General features: G+C 36.8%; 1 protein-coding gene across 2 annotated transcripts in view; it reads right to left on the minus strand.

The window, feature by feature from the left end:
- The window catches only part of LOC124187151, an 86,145-nt gene that overhangs the window by 58,489 nt on the left and 9,557 nt on the right, over window positions 1-18,099 (minus strand). Inside the window, exon 3 of one of the 2 annotated variants that reach the window (XR_006871778.1) lies at window positions 17,137-17,217. The gene's annotated coding sequence lies outside the window, so the exon portion shown is untranslated. Of the gene's footprint in view, window positions 1-17,136; window positions 17,218-18,099 lie in introns of those variants that run through there. The other variant, XM_046579445.1, reaches the window with a different exon arrangement.

Here is an 18,099-nt window from a genome sequence, read left to right on the forward strand (position 1 = left end):
TATAACATATTACAAAAGAAACGAAGTCGGAGAGATCGACTTGAGATATCTTCCTAGTCAGTCCAGACACGAAGACGTGAATCCTATCAAGTGCGAGAACGGATTATATCGTGGAAACAAACGCGTGATGTGATAAGAAGTGACGAGTGGTGTAATAACGAAGTTTCATTTAAAACCAAACACACCGTATGCGTGGGACAAGGTTTGCGTGGTTGAGATGCCGTAGCAGGAATTAAGCCCGGAATGAAAATCGCCACTGCCAATTTGGCCTCGCATTTAGGGTCCAACAGGGTCGATGAAAGTTGGATGGTAACACAAACTGGCACTTGCACTCTGTCTGGTTTCATATTTACTGAACGTGTCAACGTATCGCGAAACGTCTCATGAAGTGGCACTTTCGTATCGACCCGATGCCCAAGAGTCCTCAGAAAATCTCCTAATTGCGAAAAGCCGGCGTCCCTCTCCTTGGACTTGGCTCGATTTTACAAGCTACCAAATTATAACACTTTCCGTTTCAACAAGTTTTGTAGAAATACACTTTCACGAAATGATCACCAGGAATAATTGAGCCTGATTGAAAGCAACGTCGTCTACGGTATTCAAAGTCACTGATGGTATTCTGGTTTTGTATGAACCAAGGAAAATGGGGACGGATCCTAAGAGTTTCACAAGACAATAAACAAAACAGACGTTCCAAGCAGACGGCTTGAAGGGAATTGGAACGAAATGTGCCAGACAGTGAGACTGCAAGCTTCGGGTGTATGTAAGCCGGTTGCGGATCGATTTTAGCATCCGGTTTGGTCCTGGCTGAGGCCATGGAGGTCAGCCAGGACCCCGTGGCTTCGTGAGAAGCTGATTTATTCCAAGATCCAAGGAGCCATCGTATGAATTATTTGTTTCAATTAGGGCGATGAAATGCATGAGAGAATCCAGCGCAATTAAAACCGCGTCATTATTATCTGACAGTAAGATTTTGATCACCCGAATTGATAACGTTTCAATTAACCCTTTAATTCGGACTGGGACGCTCAGCGTTCCGTCTTTGTTTTTCATACAGCTTTTTATTATTAAACTATTTTTTTGATAACAACCGCCGAGATTCTTGTTTCCACACGGTTCCTAAGATATTTCTAAGCCTGCAAAAAACGTGAAATTTATTTATTCATTTATTTATTACGAAAATATCATGCGTTAACAAATGGTCGGAATTCCTACTTTTCCACGAAAAAAAAACCATTATCTGACTAATCTGCCATTAAAATTCGAATGCCAATTTTTAGACCAACTCAATTCACACCAAAAAAAATTCACAGCATTTTTTCCAAATTTTTCCTTTTGTTTTTGCTTGTTCGCTATATTGGATCCGCCATATTGAATTTTCGAATCTCGAGTTCAGATTCGTAATCAGTGACCCCAAAAGCTCACGTATGTAAAAAAAAATGAAAGGATTATATAACCACTATCCATGAAGTGCGACAAAAATTACTTTAACGCAGAAAAAATACTTGTGAATAATTTTTACAGACACGGTAAAATCATCTCTGTAACGTTTTCAGCACATAGTAAGAAGCTTTCGTAGTTCTCGAATGCAGGACTTGATGTAAAAGGATGTTAAAGTTGGTACTTACTTATTTCAAGAGTTAATTAAACACTCTAGGCACGAGCCAACGCAACTGAGTAAACTTTTAAGTAACTATCCGAGTAAATCCTGCAGCTATTGCGTACAGCTTTAAAGCAGTAATAGCATTCGAGGGACATAAACAATTGTGTGAATTCTCCACGTTTGATAACTTATATACTTTATGAAAACTCACTAGAAACGGAATGGTATGAATGAAGGTATTTTTGTTGGGATTTTTTGATTCGATTCTGATTCTGATTGAAATTCTTTACGCCAATCATTCGCATCGAGTTTTGTATTCCTACCAAGTAAATTCCGTCGGTCACTTAAATTTTTACCTGCAAATGTGCACTGAGAAAAATTTCAATTGTTACAGTATGTAGAAAAATTCGGTAAAACAGGTATCGTTGAAAAAACTGTTCGAATATTAAATAAATTTTCGATTGTGGTAAAAAATGAAAATGGTTGAGGACTAAGCGGTAACCGGAAATAAAAATTTCTCTCGGTGTGTCCGTTCGTTTATGTCTCTCAATGCGTGGCGTCGCCTCTTTCCGCTTCTAACGCGATTATATAATCTCCCTGCCAGCTGACTGACGGAAAACGGAAGTCTGCAAGAAACCGGCTGTCAGAATGTCAGAGCATCTTTCAAACTGACGCCCAAGCTATAAACAGAGAAAAAAGTGCATTCCCCTCGGAAACGTTACGATATATATATAATATTTGATCTCTTTTATGTATAGTTCGAATGTTCTCCGCTCGTTGATTCTTCGCTGTTGAAAGTGAAATAATAATATCTCAAGTCCCATGAGTAAAATTTTGGAGATCGTAAAGGTTGGGGTTAATTAAGAACCCATGGCATGAAATGCGAACGAAGCTTTAGAGACAAAGTCCAAAAATAATAAAACTAGAATGTTAAAGGTCCCAGTTGAAATTATTTGACACAACGTCTCTTGGATCTTGTTTAAAAAATTTGCAAACTATGAATTTTACTGATTTATTTTCCGTGTTAGCGTAAAAATCATATCGTTCGAATAATTTTTATTAAATCAAGCCTCAATTTTGTTCTTGATTAAATTCTCAAGAAATCGTTAGATAAACAATGTTTGTCATACTGATAAATTACGTATTTTATAATAATTAGAATTTTTTTAACTCAACGGTTCTTAACCTAAAATTATATCACTTATCACGTTTTCCTGATCAAATGAGAAGCTCGATGGAAAATCCGGCTTTGGCAGTTTGCAGAGAATTCAATTGCGACAAAAATTAACTATAAGCCATGACAAATCAACGAAAATAAACCAAATTTTCTTTTTCTCTCAAAAAGTTATTCCAATACAATGAAACATCTTCCAAGTTAGTGGCAATAAAGTTTCAGTTGAAATTAAAAAATTTCAAACTATTCTCCGAGTTCGAAGTGATATCCTTTCGACTAAATTAAACTCGATTTATGCCTACATTTGAAAACACAAAAACTCGATGCAATCGTATTTTTGTCCCAAACTTATCTCTCGTTCCGTGACGACGATAAATATAAAACTCTGCTTTGAATGGATGAGATCAGACCATAGATACTATGAAATACCCGCAGATAAAAACGTTGATGGAATATAAATAAAAATGTAAAGAGTCCGAGTGCCGTCGTTACTCTTTTTTCTTCTTTCGTGTATTCCTATTATATTTTCAATTTGCGAACTCGACGCGAGACGTTCCGCGAAGTTTCCCCGATACCCTCGAAACTGTATAAACGCTAGTATATTTTATTTTTATTCTTTATCAGGTAACGCGGTTCGAATGTAGGAATAATCCGCTAAAGCGTGTGCGGAATTAACCGGTGCCTGTTATTCGCACTCTGAATAATAACGGTCAATATCCGGATTTTAATCAATGTTAATTAATTTCGCTGCACCGATACTACATGAAATATAAATTATATGAGACTATAAATATTTAAATCTGAAATCACAAAGTACTAAAAAAAAAAAAACAAATCTCTAAAGTGGCGGAATTTGCAAATCAACTCGTACCAGCATTATCTTCCAATCTCAAAATCCTCCAGGTTTTTTATGAAACGTTTTCTTCTATCCCTTCTAATTTTCGAGACATTCGTGTGAGATGATTGAAAAATTCCAGCCTGTATATTTACACGTCACTAAAATAGCACGTAAAAAAGGCAAATAGTCACCGACTAGTCCCTTCAATTTATCGGCAGCGTCAAAGCCACGGGGTTATGTACCTACAACATATATTGCTCCAACAACCCTAGGATCAGAGGGGCAAACAGATATTTGCTCATTTGCCTAAGCTCCCTAGGATTTGCCGGTTTGATCAAGGACGACACTTCGAATTTCGTATCGATTTACTTTTTCACTCCCCACCTTCAACATTAAATCTCTTTACTTATGCTTCGCTATATTCTTTTTCTTTTTCTTTTTCTTTTTTGTAGCAAAATAAGGTATCTACGTAAATTTAATCTACCACCACCTTCGAATCGTCGCAAAAGTACCAAGAAAGTATAATACGAATGACCGTAATAAAAAAAAAAAAAAAAAAAAAAAGAAAAAGAAAAGAAAATCATTCTCATTTTGTACGTAGAAGTGTATATTTTTCGAAACTTCTAAAATAACCATTTGAATTAGAAATTTCTCTCGGTATGGTATTGACTTTTATTTCATTCTTAATTATTTTTTTTTTAAAAATCGATAACCCGCAGGTAAGAATGTCCTTTCATTTCATATATATAATTGAAAAAACAGCGACATATCTACTGCGCAGAAACTGGGGAGTTATAGCAACTTTTTTAATTAAAAAAGGTGGTGTAACTGCAGGAAATGCGACCGCCATTCATTCTTATCTTTTCAAAGTTCTACAAGGTGCAGGATGTTGCCATTTACTAACCTCGTACAACAGTGTCGGAAGTCTCATTCTCGCGGTTTCTGGATAGCGCCTCGATGCTCTAACAACCCTATTTTCTTCAAAGCTCTTCCGTGCTACTTATTAAATGTAGATAATTGACTAATATCATTTTCGAATGTATCTGATGATATTGTATAAATTCCGCAGTCGCAGATGATGAATGAAAACACTCTGGAGCTCTTTACCAGTTAAGTTACAGGTGCCAATTTCCTGCAGTGCAACGAATTTACGAGAACATATAGGAGTGGCTAATGCACAGCTTTGACATGGCGTTGAAGGTAACATTTCCGTAGTTATTTCGCAATTCTGTGTATAGGTAATTCCCACGTAAGTAGAGTCGGGACTCGAGTGAGGTCTGCGGTGAATTTAAAAACTCGAGTTTAGTGAAAGCGCTGCACGGGTTTCGTGTATGGTCCCAGTGAAAATGTGAGGCGGTAATTGGGCCGTCCACCTTCTGCATTTTTCATCAACACCGAATGATCAAAGGGCTTTCTGTACCTTTACAGTACTGTGAATACCATTCCTACGGGGAAACGATTTCGCAAAGTCGTCATGATTTATTAGCTCACTTGTACCGACTGCAACGATGCGTTGGCGCGTGAAGAAGCGCCCGGTCAAATGACCGTCTGCAATTCAGTAGCGACTGCAGCGCCGCTGACGGAAATTTCACGAGTTGAATTACATCGCTTCGCGCCGATAATCGCCGAGAAAATTTCTCGGTGACTTCGGATTTCGGAAAAAATTACTAGGTGAGGAGACACGGATGGCAAGAAAGTACAGCCGAAGTTTTGAGTTGATACGTCAAACCGTTCGGGAGATATAGAGAATCTCGGAAGAGGAGAATCACCGTGAGGATCAACAAGAAGGAGCAGAAGATGAGCGAATTGTGTGTTCGATAAATCAACCGTCACTGTTCGATATTATTTCGGTACAACGGAACGATCTGATTTCTTGTAAAATTTTCTTTTCTCTGTTTTGTTTTTTTCTTGTGTTTTTTTTTTTAACGAGAACTCAAGGCTAGGTGAATTCCATTAGAAAATAGTCAGTGGTTCGGTGTATATCACATGTGATGACAGGCATCCGGTAATTCATTCTTGGCTACGAATTCTTGGCTGGGAATCTTGATGTACGCATAGTCAAGAGAGTCCGTATATTACGCAGATTGCCTAGTCACTAAGTCATTTATAACTTAGTACCCGGTGAGTGGCGGTATACCGGTAGGGCTGGAAAGCTGACAAAAAGCAGCATCAGTTCTTGCGACAGAGCCTGCAGAAGAAGCTTGAAAAGAAAAAGCACCCCGCCCGTCACCCCATACATTCCCACGCCCAAGACCAATGGGGATTAATTCTGAGGGAGGCTTTCCAACGGCGAATAAAATTCCGGCTCAGACGTCGCCACCGCCTGCGTTTTAAGTGAACATATATTGTAGTATAAAAATTAACCGCCATCTTCGAGTTTTTACCAATTATCTGTAACGTAATAATCATCAATTTTCTTTCTTATTTTCTTTTTTTTTTTTTTTATTTTGTAGACTAGACGGTGAAAAATTTATCATTTTTAGTAATTTTATAACTAGATAGTCGTGTATTGAGTATATTGGTCAAGTTATTATATTTCTAAGCTACACCGAATATCTCGGCAAAGAGCAGAAAACAATAGGATTACAAAGGAAAGATATAACGTATCATTGAAACCGATTTTTTTTTTTTTGTCAGTAATGAATTCGATATTGTCATTTGTCGATGATAAACAATATCGGTGCGATTTTGTAATGTTAAATATTGAACTATTCCGATATGATGCAAATAAAAGTGTTTCGGTAAATTTGCATAGGAAATAGTTTTCTGTATAAACGATCCAAGAATTGTATCGAACTGATTATCTACAATGTTTTTAAACATTTTGAAGCGATTTGAAACAAAGCATCTGTAAGCTAAATCTTATAATTTCATTGTTTTCTACATTTTTGTATTATCAACGAAATCTTCGTAACTTACGAATATATGTATTAGATTTGACAAAAACTCAAATGTGAATGTCCGAATTGAATAAATAAAAAGCATCGATTTCTGGCGAAAGGATCTCCTTGAAATAATTTTATTCACTGGTGTATATTAAATAAATAATTTAGAAAATTGCAGCCGTCGTTGCTTCGGCTTTTTTAAACTTACTTATTTATTTTGTTTTATTATTTTTATGAAGCCGCGCCGCTCTGAATGATGGTTATGAATTTGGCTTAAATGAACCAATTTATCAGAAAGCGTCACCTGCGTTACTCTCGTGCTTATCTCAAACCTTGGTATTTGTGTTTCAAGTTAAGCAGCCTCGGCGCGTCTGCGTACGAGAAAACGTCGAGTTATTGGGATTGTCACTTTGCAATGCGTCGTCTGGTGGAAAAACATCAAACTAATGCAACCGGGCTCGAAGGTGATCGTTGACCGTATTTTTTCGCGTGTGGATAATAAAACAGGTATGTTATTGATTGCGTTTAATTAATTTATGTGGCATGAGTAATTCAAAACCTTAAAAATGACGATTTCCCTCCATTAGAATAAAAAACTTATGTTAGAGTGGCGATAAAATGGCGCCGACAACCAGGCTCTGAGATCACGAGGACATTTTCCAATACCGATAGCCTACCTTGAAATTATTGCCCAGAAATTTTGATTCACCTACAAAAATTGCGATCGTCAAAATCCACGAAATTTTTATTCAGTAAAACCGAGGCGCCATCTCGCGGTTATTTCCGGAAACGAATTCCAAAATCGGAACAGGAAAATTTTAGTCTCATCGTGACGTAACAAGCTTCATTGAAATCCCCCTCTTTTTGTACCAAAAACTTGACAACGACGCCCTAGCTTTTGCCTCTTCCCTTCGCTTGATAATAATAGAGAACCTTATTAAACTCAGAGCTTTAGAAAGTCCCGTTATATTGAAAAACTTTTTGCGAACGGCTTGGTAGCTGTGTACCATTTACTCGCGTGTTATATTTTACTTGTTGGAAAAAAAAAAAGAAATAAGAAAAAAAAAAAAAACTCTCGCGTATCATCTTCTTGCCGCTTTTACTCGATGACAAAAATTCGAGACACATCGAAGTAATATACATGGATGTTGATAACCTCGTTTCACTGAGACGTCATTACCTTATAAATATCCAACCACGTTATCGAATTATGCGCAGATACATTATATGAAGTGGTTCGTTTCATGCGTACGAAAAGTTTGTCATGTTTCGAAGTTATTTACATATAAAACGAAGCAGTTTGTTGGAGCTTCGAAGTTATAAAGGACAGTGTTGAATGTACCTACTAATGCCGGTTGAGTGAATCCAAAAGGATATGGTCCAACCGAAAAATTAAAGAGAAAAAATACAAGCATGAAAAGAATTGTCGTTTGCTTCAAGTTATATTTGTTAATTATTGATTTCCAATAGTCTTCCACTGAATTAAACTCTGCCTACATCGGTAGCATCATTCGAACTATATCATCAAGTTAATTTGATAAATGATGTATAAACTCACTTTTTTCAGAATTTTTAAGAAGTTTTTGATATACCCACATGAAAATTTAGTGGTCAGATCGTTCAAACCAGCAGGCAGCAAAGCCGTTGCTAAAGGTAAGTGGAAAGTTTGAGCCTAGGTGTTGAAATTATTAGGGACCTCTTAAATGGGCCCCAAGACGAGTCTGTCTCACGTAACGAACACCAAAGAGCGAACCAGGAAACGTGTTTCAAGTTTGGGGTAATACGGGGTAAAGAAAGAGAGTCGCCGAATGAAACATGATTGTTTGGAAAAAGGACGGTCCAATCGTGCTCATATCAGATCCGTAAAAGCTGCGAGTTACACTCTCGTGCAAAATGTTCGCTACAAGTGTAACATCCCATAAAGTTCCTACGAGTATCTTGCACCTTGCACCCAACTTGATACCTTAGAGCTTTTACATACATATAATACTCTGTGTGTGCCTGCGAATGACATGGCCTGGTTCCCAGCTGCTGTGTTCAAGTGTGCATAAGACTCTTACAGCATAGAACTTATGCTTGCGAGAAATACGAGTAGAGTATAATAGAGAGCGGAAGGGAATATTTGCATTAGGGAAAAGTTCCTTGGGGCAACAGAGATATTAAATACACATTTCTATACATGTATACATGTATACTTGAGAGATAAAAGGATGATACTTACACAGGTATAAATTCGTTGTGTGTACTTTGTTTTGAATCTGGGAATCTTTGTGTCAATTGATTCTCTTTGAGACGAAACACTTTGGATAAGAGAAATAAAACCGTTTGGAAAATCTACGGCAATATTGATATTCAAACAAAAGTTGAGGTGAACAGGAATGAAATAACGTCTCAAGTATGAAATAAAAACAATTCTTATTAAATTCGAACGGTACAAGACAAGATATCAACAATTTCAGAAAAGTTCTTGTAATTAGAACGTTGAAAATGATCGTACAAGATATATAAATAAATTGGATGTTATAAAATATGCAAAGTGCTAGCGACATAGAGCCGTAATATATTATTTTTGTTTTAATGAATCGCTCTTGTTACCAACGTTCCTGTATCTGAAATTCAAGAGGCATAAAACCAGCAAAGCGTAACGAGCTGAGAAACAAATTTTCTGCGAACGCTGCTCAATTAGCGTTGCAAAATTGAAACCCTAAGTGGCGAACGCTTCTCTCTTGTTACAATTTTGATAACTGAAAGTGTCAGTTTTTGGACGACAAAAATTGAGGTCATTAATGAACCTTGTATCGGGGGTACCGAAGCCTCGAGGATTTTGTCAGAGATCAACGTAACGAGATTACTAATTCCAAGAGGGTTGTATAACGAAAACGAAGTCATGAAACTTGACGAGAGAAATCTTTGTTCTCCAGAATTCAAACATCTAACTGATTTAACGAATTGAATCACGGTGAATTGGAAGCATGCGATGAACCCTTCTATTACAGTTAACAACTGTTGCACGTCGTACATTTCGGATGATATAGTGTCGCGGATCCTCAGAAACGTATCTAAAAATTTCATCTTAATGGGTCGAATAGGTAATTTTTATTCGCAAATTTGCAAATCATCCTTCAATCCGCATTTTGAAAAAAAAAAAAGGAAGAAATTCGAAATTCCGTTGCACATTCGTCAACCAAATGGATCATTTGAAGCACTAGCATCACACGTGTTTCATGTTATTCTATGTGATGCCCGACCCGCTCTTTGAGCTCCAGTTTCCACATGACTTATACCATTGAAATGCTACATGATTTCACAGTTTGCAGTGAAACTGATTCCGGCTCAATTTGAGGTAACAATGATTTCGTCGAGACGTGTAATACTCTATACTCTTGTAATTGGATATCATTGATTGATGGCAAATGCGGTGACGTATTGACCCGGATCAAGCTGTGCAAGTCAGCGCAGAAGAAGATCAAACACCTTATACAGGGTGTTTCCGAGTAAACGCTGCGGTGTGTTGGGTTGCCTAGCACTAAGGAGAACAAATATCGGTAATACAGACCTACGGAGTTACCGGTAAGTAGCGCGTTTAAAGGCATCGCTAGTGAGCTGCACGCAAATTGGCAGTCCTGGCAGTTCCAGCTCATTCGCAAGGACTTTAAAATCGCTACTTGCCGATGAGTCAGTAGGTCTGTCTTAAAAAGAGTTCATCACTTTTGGCCAACTTATACAGTCACGTTGAAACTGTCATTCGTGTTAATTTGTGAAGAATGGCGCAGTGAAGAATTCCAAAAAAATTCAAGTAAATTCATTGAATGGTTAAATAATATTATAATATAAAAAAAAATATATTAAATAAAGTAAAATAGATTATTAATAGATAAATTTACATTCTGATTATTTTAGGAATACAGTGCAGTCCGATTGTCCGTCGGATGGCGTTACTGTCGTTACCCAACTACCTTGCCGACATTTCTGCCCCTTAGTGGTAGGCAACCCAACACACTGCAGCGTTTACTCGGAAGCACCCTGTATACCCGTTTGGCACGATTTTTTGCGTCATTTTTTAATCGTCACGACGTTAATACGGGCTATATTTCAGCTATTAAAGTTCGGAAAAAAGAACCCGGGCACCGGAGCTTTTTCTACACCTCGCAGCTGCGAAGCCTGATATGGATAAGTTAAGAGGCGAACGAGACTCGACTTGCTAACTTGGGACGAACCGCAGTGAAACTGAGCAAGAGGTACGTTAACTTCGAGTATGATACCTGCATGGAAAGTTTTACTTGCCGAAACTTTTATATTTCGTGGAATGTAATATTTGGTATATAAATACTTTGAAAAGTACCGAGCGGATCTCTTCCTAATATAATTTCTATTCCTCAGGAGCCGTATTCCAAAATTTCATCACTTTTGTCACAGCAGAAGGGTGATGGGCGTGATACAAGTCAATGTTTTCTGACTGGATAGTATCTTCGCATGCTTTCGTCAGAGGTAACATAACCTCGATATTCGTTTCAGCTGTTTCAAAGCTGAAAACTCGATCGTCATTATATTTAAAAGATCCAAATAAGGTCCTGCAATCATGAACGACCTTTTTTTTTTTGGATAATCTCTGTAAAACAATCCGTAGTTTCCACTCGGAAATTTTTATCACGTGAATGTTTCATCAGCTCAAATTTCAGCAATCAACGATTTCTTATCGCTCCATAGAATCGAAGGGTGAAAAATCGATTCAACAGACCTTTTACTGTCGATTTGTTTCAATTTTTGATTATCAAGGTTGTTTCAAGCGTAACGTTGACGCAGAAATATTATCCAATCCGAAAACATTTAACTACATCATTTGTATCACCGTTTTACTTGCGCCAAATCTTTATTGTACATTCTCGTGATCCTAATTTCCTCATGCCTGTCTCCTAGTATCGCACACACGCCATCTTATGTATATGTATTTAATTTCAGCAGAACTCCCGATCCGTTAGTCAATAATCAAACAGAATCCTGAATGCGAATTAGCTCGTCATACAGTGCAATATTAAACGTTGGTATATTTACGTGTTTCAAACGATATTTTCCACCCTCAGATTCAGCGCGAAAGAGAATTTGAAAACATTGTTGACAAAACTGTACTGACAGCAAAGACTCACAAAATGAATTCAAAAATAATGAATCACTTCAGATTGTTTTATCACATAATTTATCCATGATTTGGTAAACTTTCGACTAAACCTTATAATATTTAATCCGAAGAAACTTTTTCTTGTAACTATTAGGATTAAAAAAATATCAACAATCATCTAATATAGTCCGAAATGAAGTGATTTTTACATGAAATAATCGTTGATTTTATCGAAAATGAAATAAATCCGTTGAAAATAAAAACGTTTATCAAGTCCAAGCTACAGTATTTGAAATTATCCTTTTCAAAATAAGTTTCTGAGGTTTTTAACAATAAATTAACTCACGATAGAGCAACAACGAAACATCGCATGTTTCATGTAACTGTTTTAAGCAACATTAATATCGTTCTGACTAAAAATAATATCTTTCTGATATTAAACCGTATATAAGTACGTTACGCGTGTGAAGCATCATATGTGGATGGATTGGGATTAAAAGAACCTTCTGAAATAAGACGTTCCGAATCTCTGTATGCGGATCAGGAAACGATTTTACCGTTGAGATAAGGGTTTGTTGGTTTTCGTGATTGGTTCGGTGTATTCCTTTCATCGCGGAAACAGCAATCGTCCTAACGCAGCCCGGAGACCCGGACGACTCAGTGCGTTACGCCTTGCGTAAACCTGATCAGGACCAAATTGATTATCCGGTTGATCCGGGGTAATTTCAACTCGGAAATAAGATGACGAAGAAGCATTGAATCAGTCCGAAACTGGGCGGAACGATGCCCGCAATGCATCAATCGATACGACGGCGTATTTAACTACATACGAACTTGATATTGGTAGAATTTTTTAGAGAATTGAACGCTGTAGATAAAATTTTATTTCAATCTTCACTCCAAAGTTTATCACTCAGCTACCAAAGACGTTTGAAGACGAATTCTCACATTGAATTTATCTTCAAGACTGATAACTTGAGAACCCTCGAACCTACGAACATTGCTTCTAGGAGATTTTTGCAGAAAATTGAATTGCCTGATATTTCGTCATGCAAATTTTTCTTGCAAAGTCAATGGTTTAGCCACTGAAACCATTTAAAGACGAATTTTCTCATAAACTTGACCTTCAAGACTTTCAACCTCCGAATCGTTAAAGCTACAAACGTTGCTCTATGGACATTTTAACAGATGATTCAATTGTCTCCAATTTTGTGGCATCAAGTTTTGTCATAGAGTCGATAGTTCAGCCACTAAAGTTGATGATTAAAAATTCTTATTTCCATAAGTTTGACTTTCGAAGATTATAACTTTCGAACTGTCACCGTGGCGAATTTTTTAAGGAATTCTATTCTCTGCGAAAAGCTTCCAGGGTTAAGTCCGTATCATTAACCCTAGTCACTGACCCGGAATCACTTTACTGACCAGAATCGACTTTATCGTACAATTTTAAAGTCAGCGTGCTTGAATCGGGGTTTTTTGTGCAAGTAAAACGAAGCATGGTTGAAAAAACGTTCGGGTTTCAGGGATCCCGTGTATACCTATATTGCATATTGTGTTACTTTTTTAGCTTCAATAATTTCTTCGACATCCTCAATATTTTTTTGCAAAAACTAAGATCAGAGTCTCTTCCTGAATAGTTCAATTTTGGCCTCAGAATTTTCTTCGAGTCGTAAATGTGAGTAACGTAATGTTGTGTAGAGTAATAACGTTTCAAAGTTAGCTGGGGTCTGGATAAACCCGTGTAAGTAATGTGGAAGTTTTCATAGATGTAAGTGACTAGGGTTGGTTTCGCCTGAGTGGTAACAATTTGATAGAACAAAAATTACACCCTCTCCGTGTAATTTAAAACTTCGCGTCCCGAGAGTTTCCCTTAAAAATTGAATTCAAGATATCCTCCCTTCGGGACTTCTTTTTCGACACGTGAAGCAAATATTCCAGCTATTATATCGGATAAAATAGAAACTTTCCTACGAAACGAAAGGCACCCTACACTGAGAAAAATTTCATTTGTTACAGTAACTAGAAAAATTCAGTAAAACAGGTATGGTTGAAAAAACTGTTTGAATATTATTGGAATTCAAAATCAGTTTGTGAGGTTTACTACACTTTTTTAGTTAAACAAGGCTTTAACGTCAATTTATTCTAGCACAAGCATTAAATTTTCGCAACAGTTGCAAGAAAATATATAGTAACAGTGATCGTAACGAGAAAGAATAGTAACGGATACTAGACTTTCCGGTAACGGCTAGAAAACTAATTTTCATTTTCTACCTAGAACTATATTTTTCGATTGCGGTAAAAAAATGAAAATAGTTAAAGATTGAACGGTAACCGGAACTAAAAATTTCTCTCAGTGTATTATAGGAGGTACCTTCAGAAGCAACCTTGATTATTGTACTTGTGTCTAGGGATATATGATTTATGAATGATCCCTGAGTCGAATTACATTTTTTTTTTTTTTGTTTGTTTGTTTGTTTCTGCTTCCGAACACCGCCAGATTTCCGCCGCTGCGGCGCTTCCGCGATCAATATGTACCTACATGTTCGTGTCGTGGATTCCAAGTGGGGCCAATATTGCGGAGATAGGGTGCATATCGAGATATACAGAGCTTCTCTATATGTTGTGCTTTCACAGTAAGTCAAGGAGGGCTGCTGCTATTACGCGATATGGAAGCGCTTCGAGTGATCGTGAAAATCGATTCAGAGACGATTCGAGCTAAATTTGGCCATTGGCAGAGTAAAGGAGTTCGTTGAGGTATTTGTAGAGGTATATAATGTACCCTGTCATGCGATTAGAGTGCACTGATTTTTTATCAAAAACGGGTCCCTAACCCTCTGGCAATTCGTTTTAGTCATCGAGAAATTGACAATTTGTGTCGTAAATTTATAATTTTGGACAATGGAAGGGTCGGTAATTGGGTCTAATTAACGTATCAATAATTGGTACATTTACCTTAGTGATAAAAAGCAACGAAACTTGACCCGAAGCAGGAGTTGTTTATTAATTAATTGGGATTTTCGACAGTTTTTTTTTTCCCTCGAATAGCACCATAAAGAAGTTTAGTTTTAGGTCTAGATAATATTACAAAATTTCACCCTGATTCAAATTTACCGTTACAATAAAAATTCTATGCAAATATTGTCGGAAAATTCGCAACTCCGTTGCCTAAACTAAAAATGAAACAATAATGCTTTTTTTTGCGATGCATTCAACAAAGACTATCAAAATTTTCAGCCAATCGTCACGGACATAGTTAATAATATCATAAATTGACATAGGATTGAAGAAAGTTGTATAACATTCGGTTAATCTTCAATTGGAGATTGAATTGCTTGCGAAGTTCGAACTAGTAATCTTCTCTAATGAATCAACCTCACTAATGAGAAATATCGTCACGGGATGTATAGTAATAGAGAATCTGTAGCAATACTGTCCTAAAAATTTCTCCAACTTTAATCTCTCACTTCAAAATGCAGTATATAATATGATGCAGAAATTACACCAAGGGACAAATTTATGTACGAAAAATCAATTTTCGTTTTTTTTTTTTTTGGCATTTTCATACACCAACATCCCTCCTCTGAATGGGTAAATTTTTTAGGGTCAAAAACCTTTAATTTTTATGAGGTTGCATATGGCCAATTTAATATCCGAAAAAGTTTAAATTTAAATACATTTTTCTCCACTTTTGATTCTTCAAAATTCCGCGCAAGGTTTCTCCTACAGTTACTAACCGATTCACCTGAAGTTTTTAAACGTCGTTTTTTTCAGAGTATTTTTCATACAGTGTCACAGGATTCTGCCCGAATTCTCAACCAAGAGTGAGATACCTTGAATTTTATATTGAAAAACGACTCGTTTTTAGACGTGATTTTTAAAAATGATGCATTTTCTTTCAAAATGAAGCTATTGAAAAAATCTTATGGCAATTTGTCGGTATTTGCAAGCAGATCATACCAGAAAAACCCGTATTCTATGCTGCAAATATTAAGTAAGAAACCTTGCGCGAAATGAATTTTCAGCTTTTTAGACTCTATTCAAATTGCATCACCCTGATACATTTAAATGAGGATATGATGAGGTAAATTTACTCTAAAAGACGTAAGAAGTGCATATCTAAAATCTCTAAAACTTTATCCTACATGAGAACAAAAATGAACTGAAATTCCTCTAAGCGCAATCTCAAACCTAAAGCATCGGAAAGAAGAAAAATCTCCAGGAATTTGATCCGCGGCGATAACACAGCGAGAAAAAATTTCTCAAAGTTTTTCCTCGACTCGTAATTTTCGACTCAAACGATCCTGACTAATCGTCGCTTCATTAATCACAACCGAAATTAAGGGGCATCTTCGGAACATCGATGTTTTTATATACGCCGTTCACACTTAAAGCGAATGGAGGAATGCTCGGTTTGAAAACGACGCGATCCGTTCGTCATTTAACCGTGTCTCTCGAATTGTCTATATATTGTGAAAAATGTCGGGTAGCAAACGATCGCCCCAAGGGATTACACGTAGGGATTCGAATTTTAAACGAATGGTGAATTGATGTTCGATTTACATTGATAAACGGCAGAGGGTTTGCTACGTTTCATCACCGATATCGCCGTGCGAGAATTCGTCGATATTCGCGTGATTTTCGGACGAGAAAGAAGGAGATAAATAAATACTTTATTTAGATAATTTGCGATGATGAATAAATGATTTAGATAATCGTTTACACATACCGGGACGATCTCTTGAAACTTGAAAATCAACCGCGCATGCGCCACATAATTAAATCTCATTGGTCGGCGAAATCTTCACGCAGCGATATTCTTGTCTGCGATTCAGGCCGGCCAACGTACGAAAAATGTGTACGTTTGAATTTTCAAAGAGCATAAGCATTGAATTCCGACCGTTCTTTGAAGAATCAACTTTCCGACATAACAACAAATGCTTCCCAAACCTTTCCGAGTCGCTACCTCAATTATTTGAGATTCTAACCTCGAAAATTCGTATCAACCACATCGTCGCCAGAAACAGTTTGACAGCTGAAAACTCGGGATGGCCAGCCTGCAACGAACAGCTGATAAAACTCGCGCATGCGCGGTTGATTTTCAAGTTTCAATACGATGTCTCGGTATATTCGTACACGGAGAATATAAAAATTATGTCACGTGTTTAGTACACGAACAAAAACTTCTTAATTGAATTTAAACGAGATTTAATCGAAACGAGTTGCATTTTACGTCGTATCAGTTCATGCCTACAATCATCAAAGTAAATTCAAATTAGAAACTTGAACACCAATTAATTCTGCAGATTCAATTAATTTCAACCACTTATAACCTTAAGACTGATTCACTCACTTGAACAATGCCTCGATGTAAAACTACTTTCGAAAAAGTAACGTGTATGCAAAAATTTTCATTCAGGATTGATTTTGGACTTTCCAAGCTGTACCCTCGGTAAAATATCGTAGGTTAATATCTTTCATTTTCTGGTTTCTACATGTAATAGATAAAGTGGATGCACTCACATGTTTTGTTGTTTTCAAGTCAGGATGTTCGCAGAAAATATACGATCTCAGCAATAGTCGAAGTTTTCGATGTGTGTTTGCCTGAAAGCAAAAGTAAATAAATATTACATACATATTCTCTTGAAGTATGGAAAGAATTAATTGTGGACCGGACGAAAGCAAAAGACTGCACCTTGAATAAATGATGCGCAATTGGTACTTCAAGAATTACACTGAGAGAAATTTCATTTGTTACAGCAACTAGAAAAATTCAGTAAAGCAAGTATCGTTTGAACATTTTGCGCTATTGTCGATACTTTTTTGGTTATTGCAACGCAAAATCAGTTTCTGAGGTTTACTCTACTTTTTATATATTTTTCGATTTTGGTAAAAAATAAAAATAGTTAAGGACCGATCGGTAACCGGAACTAAAAATTTCTCTCGGTGCAACAAGATTCCTACGAGATGAACGAAAAATCGAGCGGCTCTAGTAACTCGAAGACGAAGTGACAACCGATTGCAAAGTCGAACCATTTCACGTAGTTCCTAATAATTTCACTGGATTCCGAATAAATTATAATAACCATAAACTCAATAACAATATTGATATGTTGGTTATAGCTCGACTTTATCGCTAGACGTTCACGCTCGTACTGATCACTAATCGTCTTTTCACCCGATCGGTCTCTCAGGTCATTCAAATCGTACACATAATCTGACGCACACATGTTACACGTACACAAGAGCAAAGATACAAACATACACACTCAGCGACTTCACAACAATGTACGTTACGCCAACCCCACGTCTCGACAAAATCGATTCGTTCAAATACTGTCAATTAGTAAATCGTTAACAAAGATTCCTAACCAAAAATGTGACTTTGGTAAATATTTCGAAATGAAGATTTCTCAAGTTTTCCGTCAGAATCATGAAATATCTTTAGAATCGCAGGTAACTCGGAACCCAAGAAAAAACCAAAAA

Source organism: Neodiprion fabricii, chromosome 7 (genome assembly GCF_021155785.1).
Source record: "Neodiprion fabricii isolate iyNeoFabr1 chromosome 7, iyNeoFabr1.1, whole genome shotgun sequence".
Taxonomy (NCBI): Eukaryota; Metazoa; Arthropoda; class Insecta; order Hymenoptera; family Diprionidae; genus Neodiprion; species Neodiprion fabricii.